The following is a 13,527-nucleotide window of genomic DNA, read 5'->3' as shown; positions in this document are numbered from 1 at the left end:
GCGCCACACACTCTTGACTTAGGAAGGCATTAGGCCACTCAATATAGACAAATTAAATGGCATCATTTTATTCCACTTTAATGGCCGATCTCTGCTTCTTGGAGCTTAAAGCTAAAATTACATCATGGGGACTCTGTTAGCAATTACTTGATTTATATCAGAGCTCTGCTACTTTTAAACAGGCTGAAAATAGCTTTAGTGAAGTCTTTGAGAGCGTTTTATGGGAAAACATCACTTATTGTATGTGTAGGCTGTATGTTCTGCTCTCAGAAAATGTCATTTGTTGTCGTGAGAGTTTAGTTTTTAAAACCAGTTTCATTTGTTCTCTTTGTCTGTAGTTGACATTTATTAAAGTGAGAAGTGTTTCCATATTGTCTTAAAGCTTGCCTTCAAAGAGAGCCTTTTTTTAAATACAGACCTTATTTACATTTATGTGTGCTCTTATTGTTTGTTTTTATTTTCATGCACTTTTTGCAACTCAATCACCATAAAATATGTTGACATGTCTGCACAACACAAGTATTGCATTTGTGTGTTATTATGCAGCAATGCTGTGGTTAATATATTGTTAGGTTTAGGCTTAAAGAACACTTGGTTATGGTTTGGAAAGATCACGTTATGGCTTAAATAACCGGTTTTAGGAGCACAATGCCAGCTGGAAAAAAAAATACTATTCCCCAGAAAAAAAACCTCCTGCTTTTCTTGCCACTTTACCAGCAGAAAACACAGCGATGTCTCAGTAAAAAAACAGTTGTTTCTCATAGCACTACTGTCAGGAAAAGCAACAAAGTCTTTGTAAAAAATAACTGAGTCAGTCGCTTTTTGTGCCTCTTTCCTGGCAGGAAACAGTGATCTGTAGTGACCCTATACCTGCTGGAAACACAGTGTCAGAAAAAGCAGCAATGTCACAGTAAAGGACAACTGCTTTTTGTGCCACTATCCCAGCAGAAAACGCAGTAATTTCTCTGAAAAAAAAACCCAACTGCTTTTGATGGCACTATCCCCAGGAAAAGCAGTGATGTCTAAGTAAGGACAACTGCTTAAACAACTGCTTTTGAGGCACAGTTGTTGCTGGAAAAACAGTGACATGTAGCTGCAAAACACCAATGTTTGGTCCCTTAAAGATGTTGAAATACAATAATGACTGGCTAAATTACAGCAGATTTTGTTGCTTGTCTCAAACAGAGGTCTGTGGCTTGGCAAACGTCTCGTCTAGGTGACTCATCCATCAACCATCCCCTCCACCTTCTGATGACAAAATCAGGTAATATACTATTTTACTTTAGAAATGTGCAAATCTAATGTATTTGTGGTTTGCAGAAACGTACAATACCAACATTTTCTTCCGGTCACTGGGCTGGCTTTTTGTTAGGCCACACCGAGAGCTCTCCTCCTCCTTTTTTTGTTTGTTTGTTCTCTTAGCAGAAGAGAAATGTCTATATATTAATTTGATATTTCCTTATGAGTATGCTTGAGTCTTTCGTTAAAAAAGCATTTCAGGCATAATTTGATTAGCTGCATTCACAAGTGACTTTTGATTTAATCTCTCAAACACCACTAGATTCCAGTTCAATTAAGAAGCCAAACATTGCTGTCATCACTCTCCAGCAGCTGTGCAAAGGCAGGACAGATGCATCCCACAGCCTCTCCCAGTAAGCTGTTGGGATCCGTCCATGTCAATTATAATCCACCACAACAGTTGGCTGAGTGTGATTCATTATAGTTTAATACAGGATTAAGCTAATTAGCGATCATCAGCCCATTCTTGAGTAAATATCACGGTCGCTGCGTTCCTCCATTCTTCAATCATTGATCTCTACCCCAGCATGCTCTACCCTTACCCCCCAGCAGAGGCCACTGTGGTAAAGCACCTTCACGAGACCTTTGACATCAATAAACTTCTCCCTCTCTCAGACTCCCAATGACCTCAGCTTGATGGCAGTTGGCTTAAACATCGAGCACTCAAAATGGCAGAAATGCCTAATAATGCAACACCATGGCTCTATAGTTAGTGGTGATTTTGTTGGAGCTCATAGTTTTTTTAAAACTGTCAAATGTTGGTTCAAGTTCATGGTCACATTTGAGGCTGCAGTGCTGGTATGAAAATATGCCCTGGGGATATGTTTGATTAGCACATGTCATCATGATTTTTTAAACCTTTCTTTGCTCCCACATGAGACAGATTTGCATATGCGACTGTAGCGACTACTGAGAATCACAATTATACAGACAGTCAAATTTAGTATTTAGCTGCATTTGTTCTTCTGAACAGAGAATCACTTTTCTTAGAAGTGGATTTTAAAGGGAAGATAAATTGCTTTTACACCAGTGGGGGGAAAGTCTCAAAACTCATAACGACACATGCAAATAAAAGGAAGTAGCTCTTAAAGCAGGGTCTTCAGTAGGGGGTCTGCAACTCTGGAGGGGTCCACAGAGTTATTGCAGCAGGGTGGCTAAATTATGGTTTGATCATTTTTTAAAAGTTTTTGTTGTTGTTTTGAAATTAAAATATGTCTGAAAATTCTCATTAACATGGATCCAACAAATATTATCAAAGATAAATTGGCCTTTTTGTAAAAGAAAACCCAAAATAAAACATTACTTTTTTTGTCATCTTTTTAATCATTCTGTGTCCGCTCTCTAAAATCTAACATTTTCACGGGTCCATGAATGCTGTGCAGCAGTCCGAGCTCCCCATGAGTTCTTTTTTCCTCTGCAGCAGTTTGTGACTTGCGGAGTGCATAATTGATCTGTCAATCAATCACAGCTGATCAGATCACATCAGTGGATGAGAGGGGCTGTTTGCAGAACTTTGTAAATGAAGGCAAACTTTTAAACCTATGAACGTGCCTGGTGTTCTGGTGAGCCAACTTTGCCCCAACCACAGTTTATATATTCCAGTAGCACTCCTAAAGAACAGTCCAGCTCCAGAAATCTGTTTGCAGAGTGGATGTTATCATTGTTGCAGCCAGCCACCAATAAATAAATGTGTGGGAAACCCTGTGTTGTGTTCTGTAAAATAAAAAGGTTTTTTGTATAGGTCAATTTATCTTATAATATGCTGGATTCATGTTAATGTGTATCTTCAGAGTCATTTTACTTTTTGAAAATGAATAAATAAAATAACAATATTATAGGGGTCACGGACCCCCTGTTGAGGACTCAGGTAATGGGGGGTCTTTGCTACTTCCCTCTTTCCCTCCTTGGCCTGGAAAACAGTGAAGACTGCTGTCTTAAAGCATATTCGAGCACGGGTCACAAGGACGCCCTTCACTAAACTGATATGAGTGCAGGACAGTTATCAGTAATTTATTGCGTAATTTCATTTGCTTGTTTTGAATATGAACTTTTGTTTTATAATCAGAATAACAGGGTCACTACTTGCTAAAGTCAAATTCATTGTGCTCATAACTGCAACACAAGTCCTTGTGTTGTGTGATAAAGCCGAACATCTTCTATCACTGCTGGTTAAATGTTGCAGACGGCAGCGTTTGCCTGCACTTACCATAATAATGTCTGTCGTCCTCCCTCTGTCCTCGCAGTATACTTCACTTCCCTGTGTGAAGACACTCCAGTGAGGAAAAACAATAATGACGGTCTGCCTGTAAACAGTAATTTGCACAGGTACAGTGCAGCTATAGACACAAGATGGATGTATTGACCAACAGCGGGTGAGAGGCAGTGTGTCTTATCTCCCCTCTGAACACAACTAATGTCCCGTAAGGAAGCAGGTGTGTGAGGAGAGGCGGATCAGGAGTGAAAAGGATAGGTAAAGCTTAATGGCTCAGAAATGGTGCCTGAGAAATCAATCTCCCTCCCAGCCTCTCTCCTCTTATTGTTTCCAATCCATATGTTTGTTTCCCGCATGGAAACGACAAGCTCGGGCGCCTCAGTGAGTCACAGCCATCGCTCCACTCAACCAATAAACACCCTGGAAAATATCACAACCATTTGTCTTTGAAATTATCCCGCATCCAAATGGAGTTTTACGCCTGTTTTGTTTTGTGGTTTTTATGTGAGGCGAGGAGAAAGCGCAACAGACTTGGAGGCTAAATCTCATAACAACCTGCAGATTCACTGAAATGGAGGGACATTAATGATTAAAGCAAGTTCACAGGCAGCCAGTCTTTGTAGATAAAACCATTGTTTACTGCAGCAGGCAGAGGCAAAACATTTTTCCGGGTCCAGGGCTGAAAAAGAAAAGAGCTTGGTCTCGAGTGTCTGAAGTTTGCTCGACCACTCTTAACCGCATTTTGTTTGTTGGTAATGGTCTTGAAGCTGCAGCCTGCTTTGTTACACACACTGAAGTCCGGCGGGACACAATTTGTCTAATGAAGAACAACATTTGAATAACAAAGGAGCTTTAACAACAAAAAATGTGAAATAATTTACAGGAAAAATTAATGAAATTGTACATAATGCTCTTTTAGTGTAGTTTAAATGTTTACAATCGCAATGTACAGCACATATGAGATGTGAAGTGTCTGGATGCAGACTTAGTTTACACACAAACAAGATTGTTTCATCCTTGGATGCTTTAATCTTTCTGAGATGTTTTAATAATGTGTGTAATATGGAAGTTGTAAGCAAGGAGTATCTAATCAAAGTCTCTGTGTCAGAGAGGATTTTTAAAGGCACCATCATGATGATGAAATTGGTGTGAAATCAAAAAAAGCACTTTGCATTTCAGTAACAAATCCCCCGCAGACAGACGTATTTGTTCTGTCGATGTTTTTTTGTCAAAGATCCTTGTAAATCCTGTTTTCTCTCTGCTGCTTCTTCTTTCCCAGATAACATGACCCAAGCTCAACTCTCTAAGTATGAAGCATGGGGTTGGCTTTGGAGCCTGACAATTATGTGTAGTCAAAGAGACTTACAGTCTGACACAAACTTTGCTGATAACTCCCCTAAAAAGCATCATAACCACATCTACAATCTGGTCCACACAACACAGAGGTAATAAATAAACGTGGCTCGTTGTCTTTGGCTGCAGGAATAAAGAAACAAAAACACTAAAGGAAAATCAATGACCGCAACAGACACATTCTTGAAGTGTCAGGGGTTAAAAGGAGCCCTTTGGGTTGAGTGCACATGCTTCCAATTAGGTCTCAAATAGGCAGGAGGAAACAGTTGATTTAGGAATATTACTGAAGAATGACTTTAATTAGCTGAGAGACTGAGGGGCCCTGAATGCGGGCACCACTGTCAGCGACAAACAAGGCCAGACAGCATTAATCAGCAGCACCAACTGGGGCTTACTGGGGCTGAACTCACTGGAAACAAGACGACTACGGATGACATTTGTTTATCATCGCCCCTCCTGATGAATCCTGTATCGGTTGACAACAAGTTGAAAGCAGGATGATAAAAGTGAAGCAGATGGAAGAGGCAGGATTGTATGAGAGGCACAAAGATTCAGCCCCGCTTGTTGCCTTTTTTACTCCGCAGCGGAAACCACGCCATTGTCATTTCCAACTGGCACAGCTGGATTGTGACTATTGTGACTTTCAAGCCATCAATGGGCTCATTTGAAAGGCAAATGCTGGTGAATTGGATGTCAATATATCGCTCTACGCAAAGCCTCCTCTTGTTAGATTGCGAAGGCTGTGACTCACTGGCTCTGAATATTTCAGCATGCAGTGTTATCGTGTTGATAACGTGGGGTAAATTAGGCTTGGCTTTTTGATTTTGTCATCCAAAACTGAAGTTATTGTCTTATTAGAATGAGACAGTTTGTTGTGTGTTTGAAAAGCAGAAGTACTTGAAAGTGTTTAGAGTTATGTAATATAAAATAGGGTTAGTAAATGTTATGATACTTATGTAATCTGTCTTAAGAGCCAATGTTTTAACTACACTCACTTTGAATAAACGACCATCAGTATTTGGAGGTAAGATGTTAAATAGTCACGTAATTAAATTGCGAAATAAATGTAATTGTTACATTTTCTGTAAAAAGTAAAAAAAAATCATTATTCCAATCATCATTTGAATAACAGACAATTGATTGGCAGCCAGTTGTTATTATGAATCATTTTTATTTATTTATTTATTTATTTTTTTTAGTACATTTACTTGGTAGTGTTTTAAGGTGACGGCCATGTAATAAAAAATAAAGTCAATTAAATCTTATGAAACTTATGTTCAGAACCAATATTTTAACTTAAATACTCTGACTGAGTGACCATCAGTGTTTGGGTCAACTCATTAAATAGTTCTGTAATGAAACTGCGAAATAAATGTAACTGTTATATCTACTGTAAATAGTTTGAGAAAAAAAATAAGTCCATTAATCAGTTAGTTAATTAACAGAAAGTTAGTTGGCAACCATTTTTGACAACTTATGAATCATTTTTATGAAGCAAAAATGCCAAAAAAAAACCCCTGAGAATTTGCCGCTTTTTCTGGTCTTATAATTCATATAATTATGCTTAGTTTTTAGCAGTGAACTATAGTTTGGACTAACAAGACATTTAATGGTGCCACTTACAGTGCAACAGTGTGACTGGTACATTTTAAGTGTTGCTCACACAATCATTGTCGTCACAGGCTTGTGTCTGTCTGCTAAAAAGCACCTCGACTGAAAGTTTCACTGTTTTTTTGTATCCCTGCAATGCACATAAAGCCAGTATAATGTCAGCTAAATACGCTAAAAAACACAGCTCCAAAGCTGCAAACAAAAACAAATGATTGGTTGACGCTTTACTGCTTCATAATTGTAGTGATTGTAGCCAGGTGAAGGCTTTGTCATGCCAGGCGTGCCTCTGCACCTCGTCAGCCAGGAACTGTAGCATGTGGTCTAAAAAATTCAGTTTTATTTTTCTCTCTGTTGTATTTTTTCTGCATACTGTTTTGTTGGCAAAAAGGCAAAATTTATACTTGGATAAATGCAGTCAGTTGCAAAAAAAGGCCAATAGCCAACAATTAATTTTCAGTTTTGTGAATCACACCTTGAGAAGGGACAGATAGAGAGTGATGTGCAAATCGAAGGTGCTATCAAAATCCACTCTTCATGAATTCTCCCATCAATGAATTAATCTGGGAAATAATCAGTAGTTTAAGCCATACTAAATGTAGTCAGAAATTGCAGTCCTACATATAATGAAATATTTTTTAAAATTGCTTCACCCCAACTACTTGTAATAGGGTCGTTTAACAGCTTGGTATTAGTACATTTACTTATTTAGGCCTACACTCATGTAAATGATCTTCTTTAAACATTTCTGCATTACACTCAGATCTCCTTGAGTCAAAATTCAAACCTGTCAGTCACATATAAAAAGCACTTCTCTGATCCCAGTCTCTTCCTCCTGCAGGTGTAATGCTAATCATCACTTTATCAATTCAGTTTTTTAATATGTATTGCGGCAGCAGCTCCCCGGAGAAGTGCTTTGCTTTCAAACAAGCCATCTGAAACTAACTTTCCATGCATTTATATTCAGGCGCTGACTTAACCAGGTAGAGATCTACCTGAGATGACTCTGAGTAATTATGTAGTAATTACCCAGCCAGTGGAAGAGGCAATGTATTAAAACCATTATGGGGCTTTGACAGATTCTCTTAATTGATTGATGCACAACAACTAGCTGGTGATTACCACGCTGTGTGCTCACATGAATCATTTTGCGTGAAAATAAAAAATGCTTTCAGCCACACATCACACTCAGAGAGAGCGGGGACTGTGTGGCATGAACATTCCCATGTATGGGAGGCTGTTTATGAATCCATAAATGCTAAAATATTATCATTATGATTGTGTTTGTATGTGTGTGCATCTGGGTGTATGTATTCACACAGGTGTCTCTCTGTCAATATGCTGGTCCATTATGTATAATAATCACAAAGGTTCCTGTCAGAACATTTTGTCTCTTCACTTGACTTCACACTGTGACTATTTTATAAAACCCTGCAATTTACTTTGCATTCCTGAAATAGCTTTTGTCTCAGAAGAATGATTGAAGAACAAGTGAGCTAAGAGATGATTACAGAGACGCACCAAGCATAATTAGAAATGATAATTATGTATATAAAACAGGTACGAAGAAATGGATATGGGTTTAGAAAGTTCCCTCTTGCTGATGCTGAGTGTGTCATTTCATTTGTGGAGGAAGAAATTATGATACAAAACAAAACACTTTTTTTTTTTTCGAATGAAAGTCTGACAAAAGTTCATGAACCTGTTTTGAGCCTCTGATGGTGGTGTTGTCTTAGCTCAGTGGTCAGGAACCTTTACAGCTGATGATTAAAGTGTCAGGTCATACTGTGACGTGCTGTTGTTAAAGGACTAGTTTTACATTTTAGAAAACATATTTGTGTGCTTTTTAGATGTAAATATTTGTATCTTTATCTTTACTTCCCTGTCTGTTTGCTAAATATGAAGACATGCAAGAGAGCTTGGCATAAAGACTCAAAATGGATAGAAACAGCTAGCCTAGCTCTGTTTAAAAAGAAACAAAATCTAGCATCAGATCAACCTTTGTTTCATCCGTACAAAAACAGCGTCTGCATTTAGCCCCTCTAAAACACAAAACCTTCCTACTTTTGTTTAATCCATATAAAAATGGCAAGTTAGGGTATGCAGCTAAACCTTTCCCTCATCAATATAGTCAAGCAACTGAATTCAGTGAGATAACCTGTTAGCTAATTCATCTCTATGCTAATGTCCTGTGGCACAATATGCATACAGTCTGACTGATGATGACTATGATGTAAAAGTTCAAAATGTTTAATATGCTTGAGGCAAGTTCTTAACTTCAAAAAAAACCAAAACAAAACGTTTCAATGGACCTCTGGTTGACAGGCATACGCACACAGAGCTATGTGACAACAAGGCGTAAACGCCAACATAACAAATTCATTGTGATGTGTTTGTAGATAGCTATATGATAAGCAAAAATCTAATAAATCATTTTAACCGAAATCTGGAAACCCATGAGGATACAGTTAGATACAGTGCCATACAGTAAGAAGCCATATCCTCTCCATTCATGTGCACTTTGTCCTACATATTTGTATATTTCTCAGAAGAAGCGGCTCCTTGGCGCTCAACTGCTTCCAGATGTGGAATGCCAGAGATAATCTGTCGTTTTGAATCTCAATGAGAGCGGGGTGTCTTGCAGAAGCTGGAGGTCCAGATCCGGCTCCCAGATTGTAGACATCCTACACGTGCGCAAGGTCAGAAGCAGCAATGCACACACATACACACTCACGCAAGCACATGCACTGATGCCTCAAGCCCCCAAACCCAGGAAAAGAAGTCAAAACTATCAGCTAACTTTAACTCAATTATGGTTTACCAAAAGAAGAACTATGGAGCAATAAGAAAATTACATTATCAAGTGAAATACAAGAGCAGGGAGACATTATGTTGGCTATAGAAGTGGTTCTTGTTATATATGGGTATGCAACATATCCCTGCTTATATCTATAGATATATTCTGTAGAAAACAAATGAGAGACAAGCCCCAATTTCTGACATAAAATGCGCTTTCCAATTCAATTCCGTAGTGGTTTCATGTTGTTGTCACATACTAACTCACACACACCAAATACAACTTGGCGTTTGTTCCTATCAAGACAAATTACTTCCTCATGTTTTTTTTTAATGGCGAAAAAGTCATACACTCTACAAACACTGTCAAGATGGTAAATAAGTATTCCTTTTTTTCCTCTGTGCTTTTTTATACTTTGATTACTATTTATTCATTCCAGTTTATAGCTTTTGAAGTGGTGTTTCGTTGATGGTTAACAGATGCTCAGGGAGAGACAGAACAGATAGGGAGCTCTGAAAGCTCTGAGAACTGGATGCCATTTAAAAAAAAAAAAAAGCGAGAACACTGACTGTTTAAATGTGCATCATCAACAACGCACACATTAGAAACATGTCTCTGTGAGCGATGTGTTTGCCAGCTCTGGTTGCCAACAAAGCAAACATCTACAATGCATTGCAGCGCAGAAGAAGGATTTCTAGATGTTTAATAAGTGCTATTGACGTTGGTTTTGTTTTGATTTTGAGGGGAAATATTCAGTATAGCGTTTCATTACAGCTCCAGGACCTCGAGCTGGCAGGCCTCCCATAGCCAACATAAACACATAGTCCTGCAAGCTGGGTGCCAGGGATCACAGCAACCCGAAATGTATGTGGCAACAGAACAGAGCAGAGACCGGGCACTCGGGCAACTCGTCATCCAATCAGAGTAAAGGTTTCCAGACTGGAAAAAGTGTCTGAAACAATTATCATAGTTTGGAGGGAAAAGCAATTTAGCGGCAAGAATTTAAGAAAAAAAAAGCTCCTTCACAAACATAAGCAAGCAGAGAATTAATGTCGTTACTGTACATGTGGGTATTTTTTTCTGGCCGCAAAAACAAAAGATTGGCTTTGTCTGAGAGCCGGTTCATGTTCAAATTTTCCCTGGCACCAGAGCAGTCATTACAATGTTTGGCAGCACCTCACTTTTATGGATGGATTGTAGAGCAAGATCCACATCTATAGAGGGAAATACCAGAATGAGCTGAGCTGGAAACATCCTAAAGTCTGTTAAAAAGACCAAGGCCTGAAAAATACATCTACGGCCTTGGCCAACCTTTTGCCGTTTACGTGCGAGGCTGCACAGGACATTGAAGTATGTTTTTGAAAGGTTCTCTTCTGGTAGAGGAGGCAACGTGTCAATAAGACACCAGATTGCAAATCATAAAGCATAACAAGCTCACATTTCTCAAAACAGTCTGCTCCTGCTTGAGGGAAAATGGAAGCGTTTTGAGACGGAGAGGGGGCAGAGGGGGGAGAAAAATATTCTGTTGGATGTTGGATTCCAGAGCTCGTGGCTCATTGTTGTCTCTGCAGAAAGCATAGCAAGATTTGGGGCCCCGTTGCAAAGTCACCTCAAAAAGTTGAAAAAAGCCAAATGCCAAATACTCAATAGGAAACTAAGCAGGACTATAGCAGATGTCGTGTGACTTACGGTAAAACTTGCTCCATGTACTTGGAGTACAGTTTACAGAGTAGTTTTTATGTGGCAAATAGCAATGGACTGTTTGCTAAATCATTTTAGTTACTGTTACTGCATCTGCAAAGCCTGCTGATCTCACATGACACATGCAGTTTTTAATAACAGTGGCAGATTTAATGTTAATTATTTAATCAGCTGGTCTGTGATTTTAGACAGAGGCAGGGCGGGCGGCTGTGGATCAGGAGGTAGATCAGATCGGTGGTTTAATCCTCGGCACCTCCAGTCATGTTAAAGTGTCCTTGGGCAAAATACTGAACTCCCATTTTGCTTGAATGAGTGTGAATAACTGAATAGCAGGTGGCGCCTTGTATGACAGCTTTGGCCATTAGTGTTTGAATGTGTGTGTGTATATGAATACATATGACATGTAGTGTAAAACCACTTTGAGTGGTTGGAAGACTAGAAAGGTGCTATACAAAATGTAAACCCATTTCCCAAAAGCAACTTCTCATTTCGAGACACTGTCATTGGCTGATTTTATCAGCTGTAAATGGCGAGCTATTTAAGCTAAAGTTTTGGGTTTTTTTTTAAAAAATTGCTATCTCTGGCTGACATTTTGAGGGCCTGTGTCCACACAGTGTTTTTCGTTGGCAGAGGAGCGGTGGCAGGGTGATGGGGAGTGCTTCATCCCAGCACTTTAAAGCACTACGTGTGGGTTTCATTAACATTGACAACAATGTCTTGATATTTACCTTAGCTAGGTAGCTACCGTAATGCAATTATAACAGAGGGTTGATTAGACAATAAATACAAAGCATACAAAGCGTATTTTGATAAAAGCACAACACTCAGTATCCAGCCGATCTGCTCGCACAAATTGGCTCTTCTGTTTGCGTTGCGATAGTTTGTGACTGACATATCAAACAGTCTGAGAACACAAAACACAAAAAAAAGCTGAAGTGTCCTGTGAAAAAACAGGTGTTTTTTTTTCTCTTGGTGGCCACATTCGCTTTCTCCTCATTGGAAAAGTTGAAAAAAGTCACTTGTGCTCAGCAAGAAATGCTATGTGTGCACCCACCCTATGTTTTAAGCTGTATCATTTTAAAAACCAGTACCCTGTGAAAGTTGTCTTCAAGGTATACAGTGCAGGATTTTCCTGAAAAATAGTTAAGCACAACTTAAGCTGGTGAGCAACAACAGAAACTGTCAATTCCTGCACTGTACACTTTTACACTCCATATACTTGTGCTAAAAGACTGAAGCGTGATGAGGAAAATGGAGAGAAAAAGAGATGTCTTTTTGTTCCTGATCTTCAGCTTTCCTGCCTCCTCCCCTAAAACAGCTATCTTCAGTCATCCCTGTACTCTCATTTTTCTCTTTCCTCGCTCTTGCCTTGCTTCTTTGTTGCTCCCTCAACATGTTTTTTATGCCTTCTTATCGTGTCTAGTCTGATCTCACCTGATCACTCGCCCTCTTCTCTCCTCCCTTGCCTCCTTCCCCTCCTTGCACAGAGATGTGAGGAGCGCTGCCCCGGGTTCTGGCCTTGGAACAAGCGGTTGCCTTGTGAGGCTCTGTTTGCTTTGCGAGGTGTTTTCTCACATAGCAGCGTTTCGCGGCGTTGCCTGGCAGATCACACCTCTGTGTGTGTTTGGGAATACTTGGTATGAAACACTGCAAGCTTGTGAATTCATCCATAGTTTGTGCACGTTCTTAAATGCGTAGACGTAAGCATGCATCTGTGCGTGTTTTGCTGCTCCATGTGCAGCATATGTGTGCGAGCATTTGTTTACAGTACTGAGTTGTGTATGTTTGGAATGAGAGTTGCCCCCCGGCGGCGCGAGCCTTAAGCCTTGCTCACCGGGTAACTAATGAACCGAGGCATGCCTGCCTTCCTGTTTTCTTAATCAACAAACATTTAAGGGAAATCAGCAGGTCTTTACAAGGCTTTATTAGAAAGTCTGAGAGGAAAAACACCATCTACCTCAAGTGCTCTCAAATGAATACCGGGAGAAAGTGCTTGGGGAAAATGTGCTGCCAGAGTGATCATATCTCATGCTCTCAAAATTGGCTTTGTGCTAAATCAAGAAAGATTTAAAATTGTTCTTTGCAAGTCCAATGAGTTAAGCTGTAAATGATAAATATATATTTCAAAAAGAGCTACAGTGAATAGATAGGCTGATACTTTTGGAACTGATGGAATAGTTGATAAAGCTGTAAATTAGAATTTGAATACAGAAGTATTAGTGATTTTCCATTGCTTTCTCACTAGTCTCATGTAGCCAGACCCATCTCTGCAGTGCTGTGTCAGCGCTATAGAGACTCCTGGAAGCACACTTTATCATGCAGCTGTAGGGGGAAAAATGCTGTGGCTTGTTTGTAATTGTTGAAAGCAATCACAATCGTCATTACCCAGGATGCAGCAAGGCAGCCCTTGCAAGATAGTGTCAGCGGGGAACTTGTTTTGGTGGAACATTTGCATGTGTGTAGGCTAGCCCTATCATTAAAATGGCTTATTCTCCACCAAAGAAAATGCCCCCCAAAAAGGTAAAGGACAATTGTTGACTATGTAATTCAGTTTTTA

The 13,527-nt window shown here is 39.5% G+C and overlaps 1 non-coding gene across 1 annotated transcript; it reads right to left on the bottom strand.

Annotated features, from left to right (window-relative positions):
• Positions 1–7,268: 7,268 nt before the first annotated feature.
• LOC121958335 lies at positions 7,269–7,371 on the bottom strand. Its single transcript, XR_006106822.1, has one exon. It is a non-coding gene; the product is annotated as a U6 spliceosomal RNA (small nuclear RNA).
• Positions 7,372–13,527: the final 6,156 nt, after the last annotated feature.

This window comes from Plectropomus leopardus, chromosome 18, assembly GCF_008729295.1.
Source record: "Plectropomus leopardus isolate mb chromosome 18, YSFRI_Pleo_2.0, whole genome shotgun sequence".
NCBI classification, from domain to species: Eukaryota; Metazoa; Chordata; class Actinopteri; order Perciformes; family Serranidae; genus Plectropomus; species Plectropomus leopardus.
Note: the sequence above shows the minus strand (reverse complement) of the source record. Positions and strands in the feature narration are given on the sequence as shown.